The 15,402-nt window shown below is 41.2% G+C and overlaps 1 protein-coding gene and 1 long non-coding RNA gene across 7 annotated transcripts in view; one reads left to right on the top strand and one right to left on the bottom strand.

Moving 5' to 3' along the window:
* LOC136345992 (uncharacterized) overlaps nt 1–15,402 on the bottom strand; it is a 151,464-nt gene that overhangs the window by 55,032 nt on the left and 81,030 nt on the right. The window contains exon 1 of one of the 4 annotated variants that reach the window (XR_010733235.1): nt 1,208–1,282. The exons of the other annotated variants lie outside the window; for them this stretch is intronic. This is a non-coding gene — a long non-coding RNA (uncharacterized lncRNA). Of the gene's footprint in view, nt 1–1,207; nt 1,283–15,402 lie in introns of those variants that run through there. 4 annotated transcript variants of the gene reach the window in all.
* Nucleotides 1–15,402, top strand: part of LOC136345991 (homeotic protein ultrabithorax-like) — a 116,463-nt gene that overhangs the window by 47,829 nt on the left and 53,232 nt on the right. The gene's annotated exons all lie outside the window — the stretch shown is intronic.

The following is a 15,402-nucleotide window of genomic DNA, read 5'->3' as shown; positions in this document are numbered from 1 at the left end:
GCCGAGTGGGAAATGCCTCCGTCTTCGCAGTTTTCAACAAGACAATGGTTCATAACGTACAAAAAGGCTGGTTAAACATAGGTTTGAAGAAAATCGTATCCCTAAAATGGACTGGCCGTCACGCAGTCCTGATCTTAACCCGATCGAACGTCTCTGGAAACTCCTCGAAAGATAAATATCGCATAGGAAAAAACACGTAATCTCAGACATTTATTTGAAGCTTTGGAAGAAGAATGGAAATTAATGTCTGCGGAAGTTTGCAGAAAACTTGTTTATTGCATGAACGACAGGTGTCGTTTAATTATTGAGAGAGGACGATACACCACCAAATATCAAATAAAACTCGGAATAAATGTTATGTTTCACTGGTTATATAAACAGGTCTCCGTATTTTAGGTAGCATTGATGTTTTATTTTTATTATTGATGTTACACACGAATTACTGAGATCAAACTTTAATGTATATTTTAAAAGCACAGACCCCTTAGTAACAGCAGTGCACAAATAACTTTGAAAGCGCAACGCGCAAGGAAGAGTCACCGCAATATTAAGAGTTTCTATCCTTATGGCCACTTTCGTGGTACCAAATTTCCAGTTTCCTAAAAACCAAAAAAAAAAATGATAAAAAAATTATTTGCCCCGTGGATCTACTGAAATTCCTTATATTGAGATCATTTAATTCGTTCTCGAAATTCCGACAATTGGAAACCCGCTCGGCTGAGATTTCGGAGGATCTAATTGTTCAAACGAACCATATGGTACCACTCAGCATTCCTCACTCTCTCATAAATATTTACCACATAAAACACTCGTTTCGACAAGAGAATAAAAATTTGCATCGCAATATCCACCCGGAGTAAAATAGAGTTGTCATTTTGAATTATGCGACTACGTACACGCAGGCAAATACATTACTTATCCTGCCAGCCAACTTACACACTGAAATAAATACATAAATAAATAAATATTTGCATGCACACGTATAAAGTTCATGGGTTAGATTCTAATCTTCCTATTGCGGTTTCTTTGGCTTCTCCCTTTTGTTTGTGCCACTGCTTGGTGAACCTTGGGACTGTTTATTATTGCTTCATCATTTACGCGAATGGTAAATTGTCTCTAAATTCAAAATCAACTAATTACTGCCCATTCACACCCACAAAACTCCCAACTATCATTCAATCTGTCCATTTTCGTCTGCACATGCTACCTGGGGCCATGTTGCACGCCGGCTTCAAACACACCGCGGCCATTACGCAATCGACTCGCGTCTCCCATTTCCCCGGTTTTCGGCCATTTTTAACTCTTCCAAACCCATTTCACCCAGGAAACCTGGTGGAATACCTTCGCGAACACCCACAGAAGACGTCGTTAGTGGAAAATCGGGGGTGCTTAGTGGAAAAACGCGAAATTTGCGGTTAAAATCGCCGCAAAGGGAGCAGCACTGTCGGAGATTCAATATGGCCGGGATGATGCGCAAGATCGTTAATTCGGATCGGACCGAGAGTTGAGTGTGTGGGGTGGGAGCGGAGTGAGGAGGTGAGGAGTCTGCGCTTTAGAGCCGGAGGCCTGTGGCATAGAGCGAAATTTGAATCCGATTTTCAACTTGCTGTTTAAGTTCAAAGGTCTTTACATGTAAAATACTTTCAAAAAATGTTAACGCGTTAATATCGTTACGGGATTTCCTGCTAAATGCGCAAATGACAAATTTCATTACGATAATACCCCATTTTATTACACACCATCGTAATAAGGAAAACGACTTATAGCTCCTGAATGCGCCAATTAATTAGCAAAAGCAATTTAACAATACTTAGCAATTAGACATATAATATTTCTTATATGGAGAAGTTACGATTTGTTTTATAATAATAAACGTAGCATGATGGATTACCATGGGAAAAAGTTGTAATATGGGCTTTGCAACTGAAAACCTTGTAAGGCAATCTTGCAACATAGTAGGTAGTAATTTTTATATGTAAATCGAAGAAACATAAAGTAGCAATGCGGAATGTGTTGAAAGCCATTAGACGTGCAATAATTTATTACCGCGTTTAATGCGATATTTTCATTGGTTGTTAGTGTGGTTGTATTTTTTGGGGTCACATTGGAAGGTGATGGTTCATGGAAAAGTCGCGATTAGACATGAGGCACATTTTCAATGTGGATGAGCGGCCATGGTCTTCAGACCGTTCGGAACTGTGGGAGCTAAGTTTGGACAATGTCGACTAGCCTACTCCATCGGGGGGATCGCGTGTGATGGGTTCAAGTTCAGTGAGAGCTTAAGCCCTCTTACGAGCTCTCCAGTTTTTTCGTTTTTAGGTAAAAATGAAAGAGAAGCCTGCTCTGTCAGATCCCTGCAATGGAATTGTAGGTTTTTTTCTAATAACAGGCAGAAAATTTTGAAATTTTTTAAATCAAAAATCAAAAAGCAATTTTTAAGTAAAGCAGATCCAAGTCTCATCAGTCAGCCGACAAACCACGCATCTTTCTCTCTCATCATCTTTGTCCTGGAATTTGTAGTTTTTTTGTTTTGTTCTTTTTTTTTATCATTAGAAGAGTTCGTTGAATCACACTGCTTCTTGGCATCAATTAATACGGAAATTCTGTGAAAGAAAAAAAGCGCATTGTGTAAGTCAACTATTTGTTTTATTTGAAATTGACTTCTAAGTGATGTCGCACACTCATAACTCAACGAGTGCCTTTTCTCGAATTTCGAACCTCGCTTAACAAAACCGGTTAATAGCCGAACCCGCGCAGCAGAAACTCTATGAAAACAGTGTTGAATGTGGTGTTAAATTTCCCAACAGTTCTCTCTTGTATTTATATTTCATTATTGTAGCACGTTCTCGGTTCTCTGGCCAGCAAAATCGTATCGATTGCGTTTAGAAAAAATAAGTCCATGCGCGCCATAAACCTTCCACCGGGTGTGCGGACCAAACTTGCATAAAACAACGCTTTTCCTGTACGTTACGTGGCACTTCATAACTCTATAACTCCGCGTGAGCCCGTGTGTTTTATATCTCCATGATGATTTTTTCTCGCCCAAGTGCCATTTGTTACACTTCCTTTTTCAGGCCGTCGACAGCCTAAGCCTGATTGGTGGAATGGACGTGTTTCGGGTGGAAGAGCGGCAAAAAGCGAGGATAAATTAATTAACTAATTAAAAAGGCATTGAAGAAGCCTGTACCGTTAGGGAGTTCGTCGAAACGCAGGGAGCAACTAAAGAACTAAAATTCCTTCTTCGGCCTTTGGCTGTTTATACGGAAATCTTGCGGAGTGCCGTTGACTTAACCTAGTCTAGCGATTTATGGCATTTTGCCTATCGCAACAACACCTCGTTATCCTCAGTGAGACTTTTTCATAGTTTCCATGATGGCAGCTTTTTTGAGGTAAAAAGCGGCGTGCTTCATGTGGGTCTTCTAATGGCGATTAAACCCGTTTCGAGAAGTATAAAGAGCTCGAATGCCGGCAGAATCTTGACAAGGTCCGATATGAAAAATGTATCACCGGCCTGAACTGATTGGCTTGCAAACCGAGCTTTTTGCACCGTCGCCGTCTGTGTCGGTCTACTTTCATTATCCAACACAAAAGGAACTTCTTTTTGTCTCAAATCGTTCGGCAAATCCCGACAAGTCCTCACGGAAACTAATTAAAATTTTCTGATGGTTGGGCAGGACCGTTTTTCTTCCCCGCCATCGGCATTAAGAAATATCGAAGAATATGCTTTCATGGCCGCCACTCAATGGGCCATATTTCGCACCGACAATCGATTTCGGTAGCCATCGACGACAACTCTTCTTAGCGACTTTTTAAGTAGGTGATTTTGCTAATTGTTGCATTATATTACTCAATAACGGTTGTTCCCAGCACCTTAACAGTCCCGGATAACCTTATCGAATACCCGTGAAGTATAGCATCTCGAGACTGGTTAATGTAATAAGCACAGGGGCGTGCTCGTGCGGAACCACTTTCAGCCGCAGACCGTTCGTTTTTCGATTTTCTGGAATCACTTCAAAATTCTCGAACAGGGACATTCGCTCAGTTTTTGGGATGCCACGGGTGAGATTTTTTAATCCGACTGGTTCGAGAGGAGGTGTAAAACTAAAGGCGCGACACTGGTCTCTGTGACCAGACCCTGCAACCAAGTCAACCAGTTCTATATACGGTCCCTACACGACAGGTCTCCGGGCTGCTGTCAGAGCCATTTCCTTCGCTAATGAGATAGAATTGGAAGGACAAGCCGGAGCTGTTCGCCTGCCCTGGTCGCCACTTTCCAAAGGCACATCGTTAAAAAACTGCATAACATACATACGAATTCTTGATAAAATTCTGGCTAAAAGTAGTTATAGTTTCGACCATTGCAGCCCGAACGCTGTCTACGAAAAGTCCGGCAACGCTGCATTAACTTGGAAAAATATGCAATTTATTAAAAAATGCTTTGTGTGAAAATTGAAGTCCTGCTGTATTCGGAAATGTACAGGGTGTCCATGCGAAAAGTCCCACCGCCCCTCTAATTTTTTATTATATGTATATTGAAATAAGGAAAAAAGTCTTTTGAAAAAGTTCATGTAGTTTTTCAAGATAATCAGCAGTTTTATACAGGATGTTTAATAAACGTGTGTCAACCGAACATTGAATTTTTTGAGCAATTAAATTCTGCGTTTTGTTACGAATTCAACGATACATATATATGTCATACCTCAGATCTTATAATTTTTGAAGTATTCGCAAAAAATTTACTCCCGTGCGACATAGTTCATGACGATGTTCTACAAATGCATCTTATTCAGCTTTGAAGGCAGTGTCCGTTATGACCAGTAGGTGTCATTTCTTTTGTCATTATTATGGATTGTCTTAAAACTAAATTTATTGCTTTTATAACCACTATTTTCAATGAAAAATTGTATATTCTGAAGAAGAAAGACGCTAAATTTTGTCAATTTACTTAAAATATGTGAAAAATGCTTCAAAAGGTATTTTTCATTTTTCTTATTTTAGGAACCCAATATTTACTTTTCAGAGCAACAGGAGCATAATTAATGCTGATAATTAAAATTAAAATTAAATTAAATTTCATACACTGACAATAAGGCAAAATAAACATATTCCGTTGTTTTTGTTATTTTGTTACAGTTATTGTTCAAAGTTTCTTCCACCATGTTTAACGCATAATCGATATTTTTTCCAAATTTTGTAGGCATTTGGTTATCATATCACTTCGATTCCTGCCATTTATGATATTTGATGCTCCTTTTTTCATTGTAATTATAAAAATAATAATAATATTTGAGGTATGACCTATATATGCATATTGTTGAATTTGGAATAAAACGCGAAATTTAAATATGTAAAAGAATAATGGTTAATTGTTCAAGAAATTAAATATTGGGTTGGCACGCGTTTAGCAAACACTTTGTGCAAAACTGTTGACAACCTTGGAAAATTACACGAACTTTCAAGCATTTTTTTTTTTTTTTTATATCAATATATTAAGAAGCTAGAAAGAGGGTGGGATTTTTTGCTTGGACACCCTATACAAGTTACGTTATTTCTTATGAAATGGCAAACTTTTTATGACATTATCACATTGATTCTCACATTCTGAACATACTTCATGCGGCATGTACTATGGCGAACTCTAGCAGTTCAGCAGCTACTGTAGCATTAAAGAAAAAAAGGAAATCGTTCTCATGTAAATTAACTCACTTTTATTGGAGCACGCGCTCAAAATATGCTCCCTGAACTGCTTGACAGTGACCGGAATTGTAATAGAATTTTTCAATGACATCTAGCATTTCAGCAGTGATGGGACGACATTCGTCAGTAATTCTTCTCCTTAGCTCATTTAAATCTGCCAGTTTCGTGGCATACACCTTATTTTTTAAGTGGCTCCATGGGAAACAGCCAAGGGGGGTCAAGTCCGGTGATCTCGGGGGCCATTTTATTTCACCTCCGTGCCCCATTCACCGTTTAGGAAATACGTTATCTAAGTAGGCTCGCGCCTGTGGCCCAAAATGGAAAACAAACTTATTTTTATTTCATTTAATGCTCAAAGTGGGCATGTACTTCAAGACTACTCTAGTTCTGTACTTTAGCCAGAGTTGGCAATAGGACATGTAAAATGAAATGTGTTCAGAACGCGAGGGTGAATCTGAAAATGTCATAAAAAGTTTGCTATTTCATGAGAAAAAAAAACGTATGTTCAATTCACTAGTACTTTGTGAGGCGCTTTGCGCATTTCTAAATACCGCAAAATGATAGAATTTATGAACTTCATCAATTTTTACGTAAGGAATTTTTTAGTGAATTGTATATTTTTCGAGATTTTACTCGCCGGACTCTTCACACACAGTGTATATACCGGCTTCATGGGACAATATGGGTAAAAATTCGCAGGGCAGTCGGACCGAGAAGGGCTAATTTTAGGTTCTCTCAGATAGCCGACGCCATCACGGACCCGCAAATTATACGTTGGAATTTAGTGAAAGTTTCTATTCTGAGTTTTGATAATAATAAAATTTTGAGAGATTTAAAAGTCGACAAACGAAAGACAATTCAACATGTCTGATCTGTGAGATGCGGCGGACCATTCGCGTCTATGCATCCTCGTTCTGGAGTTGTAGATATATATTTTTTTTATAACATTTTTGAAACAATTCAAAATTCCGTAAGAACGTTAAAAAATCTCTGAACCGAAAACGGGGGAACGGAAAAAAATGATAAAATTAGAATTGTTCAGGGAAAGTAGCCTTAAGTCTGATCTCCGAAAGCGCGTACGTCCCTCCTCTTCGTTGTCTTCGCCTGCGATTATGAGGAACTGAAACGTTTCTGCCGGAGGTATCGTCTGTTTCAAACACTAGTTTTCAGCCCTGAACGAAGAATGATATTCGAATTTCAGATCATTACTGAAGTTTCTGTATTATCGCGAAACCGACCTCCCAATTCCCATTATTTGTCAGATGGTTCTTTTATTGGTTAAAGCGAAGCCATCTCCAAAATATATCCCAGCTTAACATAGTCGAGCCATTGGGGAGTTAATTACTGTAAATTCTAGCGCCGAACTCTATGCACAGCTCATAGATTTGGAATGTATTGTTCTTTGACCTCGAGGATCAAGCGCAATTCCGATCGTATTTCATCCGGTCAGGGAATAGTGGCTCTGGATTAAGTGCCAGTTGTTAATGGGGAGAGATTATTGCCACCATCCTCGTTTTATCCATTGTTTCACGCTATAGACAAATTTAAAAAGGAGTCTAAGACCACGAGGGACATTAATCAGGGCTTCGCAGTGGTTCAGCAAATCTCGAAATGACGGTTTACGGTTCCGATATTAAAAGTTACTGAAGGCAGTTTGTCAGCATTTGGGACTCTAATATCGGACGACAGGCAATATAGCTTTGTCTATCGGGGTAGTATTTCCAAAAATCCCATACTTTAGAAAGTCATAAAGAAGACTAAAGGGCTTTGGGATATATTGGCTTCGAAATGGGGAGAAATCGTTTAAAATTCATGTCGTATTTAATATCTGAACTCGGAAGTTTGAGGGGAGTTCTATTGGAATTATTATTGGCGGGGTGCATTTATAGGTGAGCTTATTGAGGAGTTTGAGTTACTTGCGGAAAACATCGCGGGGATACAAGACGCTCTCCCAACTATGCCGTTGTCTGATCTGCGCTAATCTCTCTTTTTTATTTTTTTTTTAATTTGAAGATAACGCCAACGAGGGCGGAACTGCTCTTTAATAAAACAGAATTTCCGTAAATTATACACACTATGTTCTCATGTAACACTTGCTTTATTAGAGAGAAACATCGCAGTAAATTAGCAGGCGAGCCCTTGTATTTAATAGCGCTGGAGTTGTCGACCGCTGTTGCTAGAAACTGTGCAACTCATGCCTCGAAACCGCAGCTTGAGTTACTAGCTAGCTTAATATGGTCTAGAAGTCTAGAGTATCGCTTCGGCTACCCTCAGTTTTAATTTACGGTCCCTCTAAATTAAGCCCAAGAATGCCTCAATGAAACGAACTCCTGTAGAAATTCCTACCACCCAGGAAATCTTTCCCATACGCTTCCAAATAAAGCGCTTGTCATATGCGATATCGATTTATAGATCGAAACAGACCACGCCTTATATGAAAAACTTATTCCTAACTGCTTCAATCGGGAAAACGACAACTCCGCAGAGAAATGGTTTTTATTTGAGCAGCATCGCCCATAAATCGACTTTGTCGCATTAGTAAATCAAAGTAATAGAATGCCTACATTATAGAACCCTCTTATTGGAAAGTTGCTTACCCTTTTTATCGATGGAGATTGCTCGCGGGTATGATTTATGTTCCCTTTTATAAAAATGAAGTTCGTCGTTGAAGCTGAAGATCTTCGACTAACCCCCGAATCTATCGGGGGTCGAAATTAGCAGGTTTACAAGCTGATCACGGTAATGATATTAATAGACCGGGCTCTGGTGGCAAAATGTGCAACTGCATAAATTTACATTATGTTTATGCGGGAACCAAACGCAATATGTCAATATTTAATTGATGTACTGGTCGCGGTTAAATATGGCTGCTGATAAATTACAGGTAAAACCGATATAATGGCCAGGCTTTGATTTTATTGCCCCGGGAGATCGGGAATTTTAAATTGCTGAAATTTTGTTTAGGGGCGTTCTTTGGGGGCTGCGTTGCCAGCTTTTTCCGTCTCTTTGTGCAAATCGATCCGGAGGAAATGCCGAAAATATTGCTCTTATTAACACCGAAATCCCGACGAGGAAAAGCTTGTTCCCCCCGCGTGCAGCCAAGAAAGAGAAACCGGCAAGGGGCTCGAATTATTATTTCCGTTAATTAATTCCATTACCTATGGCCGAAAGAGCGTGCGGAGGAAGTTCCCGGTTAAGTATGGAACTTGTCGCAGCTCCCATTATCCAAAGATAGATCCCAAAATTCTGAAAGTCGAGATTTTTGGCCGCTTCGGCCGTGAACGTGAACCCTCGCGGCTAAGTCGTTTTCCTTTGGACACTTTGTATCAAACTGACGAAAGTGCGTGATCCGACATGTGGTTCAAATGACGTTACTTTCAATGCACGTCACAGGCTTCATGTCGGCAGCGATGCCGCACCTTCTCAGAATTAGTGTGTGGCGGGGACGCCACGAGCTCCTTACGCCGACCGCTTAAGAAGTTGGGCAGTGTACCAACTGCGGCAACAACAACGCCGATAGTAAATAACCAGGGGCACTGTGTTAGTTCTCAAATGGACGAATTTTCACTGTTCATGTTGATGAACGAAGAACACCAAATTAAATCAAAACATTAACATATTAGGCGGCAACCGTGCAAAAGATGAGTTTGACGTTTCGACATTTTAAATGTAGCTTTGTTCTTTTTTAGCACATTAAATTTGCATGACTCGCCGTTTTACGTAAGGCGACCCTTAATCGTTACAATTTGTGACGTGAATGAAAAGTGATGTGACCAGAACCATGTAGGAGTATGTAAAGAAATATTGCTCATCCGTACGATGTGAAGGAAAAAATCGTATCCGCTATCTTATACGCGACTTTTTAACCGATTGAACGAAGGAAAATGTGATGTGAATGTGAGCTATTTTTGCTAAATTTATTGAACAGTTATGCAGGTGTGAAATGTCGTTCAGGGAGCGATAATACTCTGCAAAATAATTTAAAAATTCCAACAGACCCATGGTCAAACAGGTAACATTTGCGATATAGAGGTTGGCAAAGTTTCCCATGATTTCTCACATTTTGTAATTTCGGTCTTGTTTATTTTTATTTGAAGAAATCGACTAAATGTCGCGATGGTCTCAGATAGTTGATAACTGAGTCGGATCACTCCTTACTTCTTTTACGTTATTCACTTGCAATGACAGATATTTTTGCAAATTCAACACGAAAAGGCGAAGGAATTTCAATTTGAAATTCTGAAGTCGTCCAATCCGCCTCAAAAGTGATAAAATGCATAAAACGGTGCATGACCCAAAATACCGTAACACCCTGCGTATGGCTGCGGACGGTCATGACGTTTTGCTGTGGAAGATGTGCGTGCGAAATTTCGAAAATTCAACCGAGGGCACAGGCGAGAGAATAGCAAAATAGAAGAAAAAATGTTAAATATATCGAAAATGGTACGTTTTTGATCACGGGTTAGTTGTTTGGGGGGCGTTGACGAAACTCCACCAAAAATTAATTGCATTTTCTGCCCCTCTGTCCCTCCTCTTCGCAAGTGTTGCAGTGATCCATCAGACTTCCCTGGCCATTTCCGAAAGGAATTTGTGTATCAGAGTTGAAAATATTTAAATTTGTATCTCTAAAAAGATTCCCTTGGCAGGTTCAGCGGTTAACGATGCGAAAATTGGACCATTTCCACACAGAAAACCGAATTTTCCGTGTCTATCAGCGTGCGTGAATTTAGTAGCGTTTTTACGTCATAGTTCTCTTAATGTACTTTAGAAATTTCGTGACAATTGATTCCCAGGCCGTTTTCACTTAAGCCGTTTGACGTGAAATCTTCGAGACGTCCGAACCACTCTCGGAACAAAATTAACCCATTCCATTCCATCGTTGACGAAACCATGCGGGAACAGTAGAGACGTCTCCTCAGCCAGGAACTCTTCACTCGAAGTGACAATTGACAGCGGGCATTTCCTTTGTTCCTTCAGCCCATGACACATTTGATTTAGAACCCATAAGCAGTTGTCATTCCATGTCCACCGGGTATGATATCTCCATAGGCATCTGGCGGTTGTAGCATGAAGAAGACGTCGGCCTCGTGCATTCCTCTAACATGTGTGCGAGCCGATGCTGAAAGCTGTTCCGTTCTTCTTTTAGCTCTGCCTCAGTGGCGTGGTTTTACCTGGAATGGGACATTAAAAAAGGGACAAAACGGGGAGGAAAAAGTGACCCTTTTCAATCGTCGCTTTCGCATGCCTAAACCGACGGAGGGTACTCTTTTTAGGATTTAGAAAGTTGCAGTTTCGCACCTATTTCAAAGGGATTTTTTTTTTTAAGTGTGCGTTTCGAGTGAAGAGAGATTTCTTTAACGGTACTTTATGAAGAGTGAATTATTGCCGTTAAGTTTAGAGAAAGCTGGCTTCCTTGTATTCTTTTGTCCACGGGACGGGTCGAGACTTGGTGCAACTATTTATAACAAAATAACCGAAAATTATCCGCATCATCCTTATCTCATCGTTCGAAATTAATCGGCAAAAAATTAAATTGAGCTCCCGTATACCCATTTATCAGGAGCAGTAATTATAGTGCGAATGCGAAATCTGACAGGACACTAATGCATTTCATTTGTTTTCAGGTGAGCAACCTATGGAAGTTTATCTTCTGGGCACTCGGTTTCTGGCTAATTAACCCAAACAAAATGACGACGTGAGTATAGATAAATATCTTCCCCTTGCCAGGCAGCCATAACCTCGCAAGATCTCTTGTGAGCTCACTCTTGTGCGGTTGCCGAGATTCCGATCGAAATTTGCAATTTAAAATTCATCGAAAATTAGCTGCACAGCCTCTATGAATACGGCCTCGTTATGACATTACCATAATAAAACTAGGAATTATGAATTCAGAGCAGGAACGTTCTAACTGGCAAAAACTGTTGTTTAATTACAAGATGAAAGAAAACAAGTGTTGGCAAAAACGGCGATGAGAATGGACGGAATTTAATTATTTTAAGAGCCACTTGCGAAAATATGCCATTTGCGGCTAATGGGTTTTTTAGGGAGATTTTATAAGCATAAGTAGCTTTAAACAGACGCTGCGCTGCTAGAAAAACATGGGAGAAGACCGTGCGGCCTGAAAACCTTCCTCGAGTTCTGGACAAAAACCGGGCCCGAACCGCTCTTGATCGCGTCTGCAGACGCGTGAAGAGTGAGAAACGTTGCTCACGGTTCGGGCCGAATGATCTTCAAATGGTTTCGCAGTTCACGCGATCCCCGTTAAATCCGGAAAACGGGAATATGTCGGGCCATCACAAACTTCCCCCCGGGGGTTTTCATCATTCTGCAGAGGCAAAAACAACGCGGCGTCGAATTCCGAAAAACTTACGACGTTTCTCTCGTTAATTAACTCCTAAATGAAAAAAAGTTCAAGTCGATCGAATTACTTTTAGCTTTTGCGCGAGCTTGAGGTACGAGGTCCGTTTTCGAATTTATCAAATCTTCTCCCCACTTGACCGGCGATAAATCGGCCATCTGCTTCTAACCAACAAAGATTCGAACTTTGAAAGCAATCAGGATCCACTTAACTTTAACAAAGCCGCCGGACACTTTCGAAACGTCGAAAATGATTTAAGGGCACCGATATACATGCCCCCGAAACCGTATCACCTTTGCCTAACCCTCGGCGACCCTTTTGAATTTATATTGTTTCCGACGGGTCAAAATGGCTCTTCTGACTGCTACATGCCAATAATGGCGCGAAACATCACTCATTTATTGATCAGAGTTGTTGGGATGGAAATATTTGTCCATTGTTAAGGTGCCAAAATAGGGGCGTGAACGAATAATTTCGTCTTGCATCTGTCGAGATTATTTGCATTTAAAGAGATGTTATTTTGGCCTGAAATGGGTCATAATTTAGCTGCACAGAACGATCTTATCGAAATGTATGCAACTCCGAGATCCTAGATCCGGACGTTATCTTTCTTGGAACGTGGGGATTCTGAATTTCCAGACTTTGCCCATTTCCCTTAAGACGAGCCAGAGCTGGAGCTTAAAACTTTCGTATTGTTTTACAAAACCGGGTTGGAAAACGGATGATTTCGTCTGGATTCGATCTAATCTCCATCTGGTCTGAAAGCAATTATTCCCTCCCTCGTGTGTCGCCTCCATATTACTCCATCATTCCGCCATTCCAGGCTTTAAATGAATATTAGATTTTTCTTCCCTATACGACATCTATAAAGCTTCTTTATGCCCTAAACGTCGTCGGATGGGCTTCTGAATGGACCATTAGTAATCGTTTAGAGCACATCAAGGGGTGCATTTTTATATTTAAGCATAATTCCACTGAAAGTGAAGCTCTATGGAAGTTTATGCTCTCTCTATATCTCAGAAACTTAGCATTTGCGATTTTCTGCGTCGTATGTCTTGAATCGATCTAAAAGGCATCTTGCTGTGGTGTTTTTTGGGCATAATTAAGAACAATATCGAGGACAAACAACGGTCTATAATTCACTTCGTCGCAGCGGCGTGTAAACGCAGCTTTGCGAGAAAGAGAAGCATGAAAAGCGGTGAGCAATAAATCTGTTGGGCGCTGTGCAAAACGGAAGATATCTCTTCGTCGAATCGGATTATATTAATGATACTACAGCGGGGGTTTAATTCAATTAATTAAAACATGAAACTTCTTCTCTGAGCCAACGCTCAAACCCGGCTCAAAGCTCGAGGTCTATTTCTGCGATTCTCGTCGAACTTCCGAAGCGCCCCTGAGACGTTGAGGGCGCCCTCCAAATCATCACAAAGGGCATCGAAAGCTTGGGAAATTCCGATTATTTCTTAAAATCTCCTCCAGGACCGATTCTTCGGTGTTCGGTGCCCGCTTAATTGGAATTTACTGTTGAAGATGGGGGGAGAGCTGCGGCAGAGGAGAAGGCGAGACACCTCAAACCACAATTGCTGTAGACGAAATTAGATACCATTCGCCTTAGAAGAATGATTGCCAGCGGGCATCGAAGAAACCCCGCAGCGCCGAGCGGCGGCGTGGGGGGGGGCTGTGAGGGGGTAAATGGTGGAAAAACGCGTCATCAAAATGGAAAAGTCACGTGTTGGATGTAGCATTTTTTTTTCCTGCGAGCGCGCGTCTTCTGCCAGCAAAACTAACCGTTAGAGTGCGGCAAAACACGCGCTTTGCGTGCGGTAATTCCTTTCCGCATACATGCAGCCTCGCCTTCGACTAAACGCCGCGGCTGCAAAAGTGCCAATTTTTCGTCTTGTTAAACAAATAACTATGCATTATCCGGTTCAATGGGTGCATAATAAGCAGCTTTACTGTAGGTCGACAACGCTTCATTTCAGCATCATTGTGAGTTGACAGGCGGCGGGGCTCCGCCCCCGGTCATGCTTAATTACAGGTTGGTGGAAGCCAGCGCACCAACTAATAGCGCGCAATTACTTCGCTACCGTTAATTATAACTAATTAATCGGTGTGATTTTCCTTGGAATCGCTTATCTGCATTCCGTGAAAGCGAAACAAACCGCAACTATATGCATTGGGGGATTGTTTGCACGTCGATTTTAAGCCGGTTTGCCGATGTGGGACGTGGCGGGCGAACCATGGATTCGGAAGAAATTATTTCGGCCCAATATCGCAACGTCGAAAATCGGCCCTGCGACGCCCCTGTCTCGACTTCGGACCTCTCCCAATTCAAACCAAGACAATTTACGAACGAAAGGAGAAGCCGACGACTCGTCGTCCCTCCTGCCTGTCAGAATTATTTAATATTATTAAAATATTTGCCCGGGTAAAAAAACTGCACATTCACGGTCCGACGTTCATTTAGGGCAGGTGCAACTCCTTCGGTTGGTGCCAACAATATTCAGTCTTTGGCCAGGCTCGAAGCCGATCCAAGCCATCCGTCCACCATTAATCTATCCCAAGTAACATGCAAGAGTTTTTTTACGTTCAACTAGGCGGAATAAACATCTATTAGTAACGCTCGAGAGGGCATCCTCATGAGAACTCAACGAGTCGAAATGTGCTTGTTTATGGCATTGTTAATTTGCAAAAACACACATAACGAAGCCTGAAAGTTTAATCTTGCACTCGAGCCACGTCCAATTTAATTTTTTCAAATTTCCTTGCGTTAAACAATTGATTTAGTGCGGCCAACACGAAGATTCCTCGTAAATCTGTTGCACATAAACTAGACGCGACAGCTCCTAATTAAGAGTTATTGAGCAAATGTGTGGTGTATAGAGGAGTAGGAAAGCTCATAGAGCCAGACTGGCGGTACGTCATCATAATCCCCAAGTCTCAACGGCGAATTGGTCCAATCTTACGAATTTCTGGTCTCGGGGGTGCAATAACCCTCCTTCCACCCCTTAAAACTAAACCGATATATCTCTGACGCCCTAAGGTTATGTTTTTTACATGTTTGTGCGAGATAGAGAAAAGGAATAAATCAATAGAGGAGGCGTTCATGGGAATCAGATGTGCGGAGATAAATCTCTCAAGGAAACGCCGACGTTTCGTGAGCTCGCGGGGCGGGAGGGGGAGCGCTCATAGTTTGACATTCCCCTGGTCTAAAGCGACTTTAATTAGCAACTATCTAGCTTGATGGCCTGTAATGAGCGTTTCGACAAGTTTTTGCATGAGACAGCCGCCCTTTACTGCCAGGAACGTTAATTCGGTTTCTGAAGAAGGAATTTCTTGAGGCACCT

The sequence above is a fragment of the Euwallacea fornicatus genome, chromosome 21, assembly GCF_040115645.1.
Source record: "Euwallacea fornicatus isolate EFF26 chromosome 21, ASM4011564v1, whole genome shotgun sequence".
NCBI classification, from domain to species: Eukaryota; Metazoa; Arthropoda; class Insecta; order Coleoptera; family Curculionidae; genus Euwallacea; species Euwallacea fornicatus.
Note: the sequence above shows the minus strand (reverse complement) of the source record. Positions and strands in the feature narration are given on the sequence as shown.